Here is a 7,945-nt window from a genome sequence, read left to right on the forward strand (position 1 = left end):
ATCTTAGGCGGACAGTGCCGATGATGTTTGTGGTGGTCTCGTCGGCCAGCCGCACCGTGTCCCCGCCTATGCCGAGGGGTTGAATCGGTATCTGGTGTTGTCGAGCGGTTTCCTCGTCCATGAAGGACATTTTGGACCTGGAATCCAACAGGGCTCGGACCTCCGTTCGACGTATCTGTATGCGTAGGTGCGGCCTGGGGTCGTACTCTATTCCGTGCTGGACCGGCCTACGGCCGCTACGTTTCCGGTCCGGGCGGCGTTTCCCGACGGCGGATGACAATCCCGGGTAAGTACTCCGTCCTTGCCGCATCGGGAGCAGAACTTTTTGGGGGGGCGCTTGCACTCTAGGCGAGTGTGTCCCCGTTGTTTGCAGCGCCAGCAGCACTCCTCTCGGTTATATGTGGCGGCGGCTATAGTGGCCCTGGGCTGAGCGGGGCTCTCCGTCTTGCGCTCTCTTTGCCTCTAAATGATAGCCTCGTACTGAACGGCCCTCGTGCTCAGGTCACCGAGGCTGGTCTGGTCGGTCAGGGGAACGTATAGCTGGTAATCAGGGTCCATATTCTCGTATATTTGTTCGACCTTGTCTCGGGTTGTGTATCCGCCGGCTCGCCGCATCATGGTCAATACGGCCGTTGAATAGGCCTGGAACGTTTCCCCAGGTCGTTGATGCCGACCTTGTATCTCACGCCTCATCCGCCGCTGATATCCGGGCGGTAGAAAATGGGTACGGAACGCCTGAGTAAATTGTTCCCAGGTATCCCATTCCTCATTATGGTTCCGATACCAGAGTAGGGCGTCGCCCCGTAGTAGTTCCGGAAGACCGGTGATTAGCTGGACGGGATCGAGGCCGTAGCTGGCTCGGAGTTCCTCCGTTCGTTCCAGAAAGGCAAGGGGATCTTTGCCATCGAAGAAGTGACCCCACTTTCGGATCTGGTTCATTGTCTTCATCCGGTCGAGTGCCGGCAGATCCTGGCGGGGTCGAGACGGTCGACGGCCCACCGTGTTCTCGCTGCCACTATCGTCCTCGTCGGACATCTGGTCGTCCCCTGATATGATAATGGTCGGCGGGATCAAATTGACAGGCTTCTGCTGTGTGCTAGTCCCCGGCATGTTTTCTGGATGTTTACTCATGTGTTTTCGCAGGCGTTTCCTCAGCGTGTCCAGCGGAGCGGTCGAGTCAAGGTGGCGTCGCTCCAGCTTCTGGAGGACCTGGTCTTTTGTGAGCGAATGCACCCACGCACTGCTCATTCGGTGCTACGCAAGTTAGGCCTACCGTGTGTCAGGTCCCTGTTCGGGCGCCATGTAACGGTACGGTTTACGTATCGCCTCGGACGGCTCGCCGGGATCAGGATTCGACGGGGTCGGAAAGCCAAACTTGCGTACACGTGATTAAGCTTAACAATTTGTTTATTCAATTACTATTTACACTATGTATATATATGCTTAACCTAGCGGACGATCACACTGTTGTCTATGTACAAACTTATTCCTAACGCGCGGACGGACAATATATCTCGCGGTCGCGGAGCCGCGGGCGGCGGCGCGGCGCGCTGCGGAAGAGTCGGATGCCGGGTACACCCTGGCGTCAGAGGGGGCACGCCCGCCTCTGCCGACCGGAGAGAAGGAGCCGAATGCCGGGTACCCCCAGGCAGCAAAGGGGTCAAACCCACCTCCGTCGGCCGGACACAGGAGACCGAATGCCGGGCACTCCCAGGCAGCGAAGGGGTTAAACCCACCTCCGTCGGCCGGACACAGGAGACCGAATGCCGGGCACTCCCAGGCAGCAAAGGGGTTAAACCCACCTCCGTCGGTCGTGGAGAAAGGAACCGAACGCCGGGTACTCCCAGGCAGCGAAGGGGTTAAACCCACCTCCGTCGGTCACAGAGAAGGAAGTCGAACGCCGGGAACTCCCAGGCTACGAAGAGAGTACACCCGTCTTCGTCGACTGTCAGGAATCTTGGTCTTGGAAGCCTCGAGTACACCCAGAGGCTTGGTGTCAGGATCAGGATTCAGGACAGGACTGGTGCCGGCTCTTCGGACGAGCCGGCTTATATACTGGTGCGGATCCTCCCACGCGTTTATTTTCACGCGTTGGGCATCCCCCCGGAGGGGATGGATCACGCGCCCGGCGGCTGCTCGGCCAGGAGCGTCAGGCAAATGTCGGCCCGGCGCACTTAGTGACGACCATTAATAGGTCGTCACAAATAAAACAGCATATTGTAACTGTTTTGCGTAAAATTATCGTGGACGCTTCGACAAATGGCAACGGCGCAGTGAGTCGGCCCTGATGAATGGGGCCCTAACTCAATCAGAATAGTGAAATAATCGACGCATTATTTTATTATTTCATTAATAATATTTTTTATCGTTACATATAGGAATAATGTAAAATCAAATATAAGGACACGTAATATATATACAAATTAAAATTTGTTTATTGTAAATTGAATAAATTTAAAATTTTTAAATAAGTGATTAGCAAATTAAACTTGTTAAATAAACAATATAAAAAAAATTAATATATTTTATTAAATAAATATGCTATTAAACTTTATAACGCAGCAACATGATATGTGAAAACATAACGCTTAAATAATTTAAATATAGCTTACAGCATACATATCACAAACAATTATTTGAAATGACTTGTAATAGTATTCAGCATATTTTTTGTTTTAATTACTTGCTTTTTTCCATTCTCTTTTTTTTCAAGCAGTGATATAATCTCTTTCTTTTCTTGACTGTATGTATGTTGTAATAGTACGTAGCTAATACCCGCATTAGCAATTTTTTTTCTTATTTTGTCAGAAACAAAACCTGCCAAAGGTGCGAGTGATTTTAAATTCTCGTTGTATTGCAACATTTCTACGTATTTTTTTATTATTAATAAGTAATTCGTCGACTGTGAAGTTATGAAAGGTCACGTTCTGTAGCATTATTACATCATACATTGCATCGTGAGCTTTTTGTGGATGTAGGGCAAAATTTCGAGTTGCCAGCTTTACTAAACTGCAATCTTCACCAGGAAACTTATTCTTAAAAAGTGGCAGAGTGTCTACGAATCCATCAATAACGTGGGTAACTTCTGTAACGAGACCTACATGATTGATAAGACGTATAAGTCGTGGAGCATCAAAAGCACCGTTATGTGCAATTAACACGCAAGGCTTCTCTAAATCCTTTAAAAATTGGAGCAATTCGTTTGCAACTACGTGCAATTGCTTTGCAGATACGCTTCTTCCGTGTAAAAACAGATCGTGTCTTTTGTTGGTTAATCCATTGACTTTCGAAGTAGCTAAAGATATATTTTCGTTCGGCCTTATATATTTATTGAACGTTTTGCTTTCACATTTCATAATAATCTGTAAGACTTCGCAAGTCAGTTTTAAACCCGCAGTTTCTAGATCAAAAAAAACCAAAGCTGTGAAGATATTGTCGTGCTCGAAATTATTTACTAAGCTTGGCAACTCAGTAGATGATATATCGCGGTCAGTTTCTACTGCAGGCATGCTCAATAGACCGATGTGACTGCTGTAAGTTTTACCTTCGAGATGATCCCGTCTGTTTCGTAATTGAGATCTTTGTTTTCTGAGAAGTCGTCTTTGCACCCCTGTGTGAAGTTAGCCCTCCAATATTAAAAAAGTCAAAATTTTTTTCTTGCAAACGTTTGCCCACGAATGCCCCGTTGGAATTTTTGTTTGCCCCCCCCCTCTAGTTCAAAAGTGACAGTCAAATCAATTTAAGGGGGAGCCAATTTCACACTGGTCCTCCAATATTAAAAAATAAAAAAATTTTTTGTTGCAAACGTTTGCCTATAGTTTGCTCATGAATGCCCCGTTGAAATTTTTGTTTGCCCCCCTTTAGTTCAAAAGTTACAGGCAAATCAATTTTGAGGGGCCAACTTCACACTGGCACTTTTGTCTTGCAAACGTTTGCCCATCGTTTGCTCATCGTTTGCCCACAAATGCCCCGTTGGAATTTTTGTTTGACCCCCTCTAGTTTAAAAATTACAGGCCAAGCAATGTGGGAGAGCCATTATCTTCACTCCGATTTACAATAATTTCATTTACAAAAAAAATTTCGAGTCATGAATTATCAAAGTTTATATATGATACCGCCGGCATTAGCTTTACCCAAGGTGTACAACGTGGATGTTGCGCGGTCGGATTTACACCTCGCGTGTGTGTGTGTGTGTGCGTGCACGTGTGTGTGTGTGTGCTGTATCCGCACGCGCGCGCATGCGTATAATTTTTTTGTTTTTATGTATTTTATATTTTTTTATATTTTTATATTCTATATTTTTAATTTTAATTTTTTTAAAATTCTTTTTTATACTTTTTTATTATTTTATTCTTTTTTATTTTTCATTATATATATAATGTTTTTTTTTATTATTTTTTGTATTTATATTTTATTTATGAGACTGTTAATTCTATACTTTAACAAATCCTAAAATTGCTGGTCGAATAAGTATGTTTATTAGGGATTTACTTGAAATTATATCTGCTTTAAATTTTAAATCATTATGCTATTTCCATGATCCAGTTACTGCCTTACAAAAACTGGTATAATGGCCAATGCCGTTTTTGATTTCAGGTGGAATAAAATGTACGATACCGATTAAAATATATTTATTATTTTTTATTATAATGGAGTGCGGTATTTCAAATAAAGATATTTCAGATGATTTATTTTGCGAAAATCCGAGATTTGTTTGAAGCGTACTGATAAAAGGATATTCTGTATCAATTAACAGGTGGGCCTGGCTCTCTAGATTCACACCCATAATTTTTGCAAGAATTACAGTAAACGTTTTTTACTAGTGAAAAATATTTATTAAGACTTTTCTCTAAACCAGTTTTCAATCCTTCCATCAGTATCGACTGTGAATCAATTTCGGAAATGCTTTCTTTCCAAGTTATAAATATTTTTTATTGACTTTACAGAAATTGCTGGAAATGATTTCCTTCCGCGTCAATGCTTCTAATTCCAAATCCATACAGACCTATCTAAGAAGAATAAAATTAATAGCAGCATATTCTATCGATAGCTTCTGACAAATTTAGGTATCATTGCTAAATATTATTTATTGCATAATATGTATGAGTTATATAGTTATATAGATAACTGCTTTGAAGAAACTTTCTTTCTAAAGTTCACAAACAGAGAGTACAGATATATATTATTATGTCTCTGTTATTTAAACCAATTAAGTAAATTACATATGCAATATTACAATACTTGCTAATCACTTTATGTGTGTCAGTTAATTTGTTACACCTAGAAACCTTTTTGCTGTGATTGCAAGATAATTTTTTTGAGTGTAAACTTTGATAATTCATGATTCAAAATTTTTTTTGTAAATGAGCAAATCGGAGTGAAGATAATGGCTCTCCCACATTGATTGGCCTGTAATTTTTAAACTAGAGGGGGTCAAACAAAAATTCCAACGGGGCATTCGTAGGCAAACGATGGGCAAACGTTTGCATAAAAAAAATTTTTTTATTTTTTAATATTGGGGGGCCAGTGTGAAGTTGGCCCCCCTTAAATTGATTTGACTGTCACTTTTGAACTAGAGGGGGGAGGGGCAAACAAAAATTCCAACGGGGCATTTGTGGGCAAACGATGGGCAAACATTTGCAAGAAAAAAATTTTGATTTTTTTAATATTGGGGGGCTAACTTCACACAGGTCGTCTTCGCACTTTGAAAACCGGTGTCTTCGCTTTCATCGCTTTTATCCGAGCTGATTTCGCACATCTTTCTACGTGTTTAGATAGATGTGATCCTGAACTTAATTTGTATTTTTTATATACCTCTTGTACATATTTTTTACCGTAATTTTTCTGGGCAACCGCGGATGCATATCTAAAATCAGATTCGGAAAGACTATAGCAAATGGCTTTTGGCGCTTTCCTTGACATAATGCTATTTAGGCTTTTATTAGCCTGGCTCGAAGCGCCAGTCGAAAATTTATCTGCATTATTTGTCAATTTATTAAACAGTTTTTTTAATTCTTCAAATAAACGTTTGTTTTGAAAGTCACCAAGAACGGTTGTATGTGTGTAAGTTTCCGGATCCTTTGAATAATTGCACCAATCTATGCAATTATCATGTATGTTAAAAGCATGGAATAGTATGTTTCTAATTGCGGCATCCAAATTATCCGGATTTCCTTCATTCTGGGATACAGCATATGTAATAATTGCACCAATCTTTGCAATTATCATGTATGTTAAAAGCATGAAATGGGATGTTTCTAATTGCGGCAGCCAAATTATCCGGATTTCCTTCATTTTGGGATACAGCATATGTAAAACATCTGTGTAGATATTTGATAGCTTCTGACGTCAGCTCTTTATTAGAATCACTTCTCTTGTCAATTTTGTACAACATATTTGTCACACCTCTTGAAGTGTGGTTTTTATCTGAGTGCTTCACAACGGAGTGATTGCATGCGTTTCTCACAGCGCAGATACTTGAACTATCATCACCTATAAAAACTTTAACTTGAACGTTTTGCGAGTTCAAAATTGTGCTATTAACCGCTAGTTGAGCTGCAATATCAGACTCCATTGCCTTGGCACTGCCGTAGAAATTTAAACGACAGTCATACATTTCCTTCGCTTGCCCTAAATAGCATAAACGGCACTGCCTGTTTTTCGTTGCAAAATCTAAGACTTTACCAGACTGCGTACCGATCATAGCAGCGTAACCATTCAAATTGTCATACTAACGCCCTGAGCCTCGTTTGCTCCAACCCATGTCATAAGAAACAAAGATTCGTACTAAATCGTTCATTACTTCATCGGTCGATTCGTCTGATGTGTTATAGTTTTCCGAAAGTTCATTATTAAAAGAATGTAAAGTTTCAAAATAAAAAGTAAATATGAAAAAAGATTTCATTATAAAAAAGTCTTAGATATACAATAATTATTGATTTGTGCAATTTAAAATCCTGAAACGCCAAGACTTACAAAACTTTTTCTAAAAATGCTGCATTTTTTATTGTTAAAGATCGTTGCCAATTCTGTGGCTTCCTGACAGCTTTGTTTTGCAACTAATTCGATTATAGGTCCGATCTCTCTCTCATGTGGTTTGTACGAGGTCGAACACATGTTTGGTATGTTCAAACATTGCAGATACTTGTTAACAGATGTATACCCTAATCCTGAGTGCACAGTTCCTATAAGAAAGTTGCATTGTTAGAAAATGTAAATATTTTATTTAATTTTTATTTTTTATTAATAAATTATACAAGTACGCATTTATGTAAACAGAATTATAATATACAAACTTACCTAACGCTGATTTAGTGTTGACGTCGTATAGCGACTTATTTGTTGGTCCAAGATGCTTAGTTCCAATCGGTACCTTATTCATTAGTAGGCAGTTTTGGCAGAGTATAGAAAATATTGAGGCTAAACCGTGTTTCTCTTCTTTTTTAATATTTTTCAACAATAAATTCTCGTGACAAAAATTACAGCACATATGTTGCGACATAACTTTTAGATCTATTATACGTCGCCCATCGATCACGCATTCTGTTTCTGTTTCATCTCTCGCTTTTTTTTAACCGCTTTTTTCCATTTCTACTTGTTTTAGACGTCGATTATATTGCTTTTCTGTTTGTAACTTTTCCTTCCACCTTTTCATTTTTGAGAACACTAAAATAGATATAATCGGTGTGGTCGCGTTTTGACATCTCAGGGGGGTTAACCGTGTATCAATGCTACCAGCTATTGAAAATAAAATGCGCGGTTGCCACATTTCAACGTAAATATTGACGTATTTGGATTTTAATTGTATAAAAGATAATTTAAAATCTTATAAAATAGCTAATTAAATGTATTCCACATATTCATTTGCTGAAACTCATTTATTTTACATGACAAAAATTTGATTATTTGGAGTTGGTAACTGTTACAAGCGCCCGTGTAGAAACAT

The sequence above is a fragment of the Nylanderia fulva genome, unplaced genomic scaffold (assembly GCF_048542155.1).
Source record: "Nylanderia fulva isolate GAGA-0341 unplaced genomic scaffold, ASM4854215v1 Scaffold83, whole genome shotgun sequence".
Lineage (NCBI taxonomy): Eukaryota > Metazoa > Arthropoda > Insecta > Hymenoptera > Formicidae > Nylanderia > Nylanderia fulva.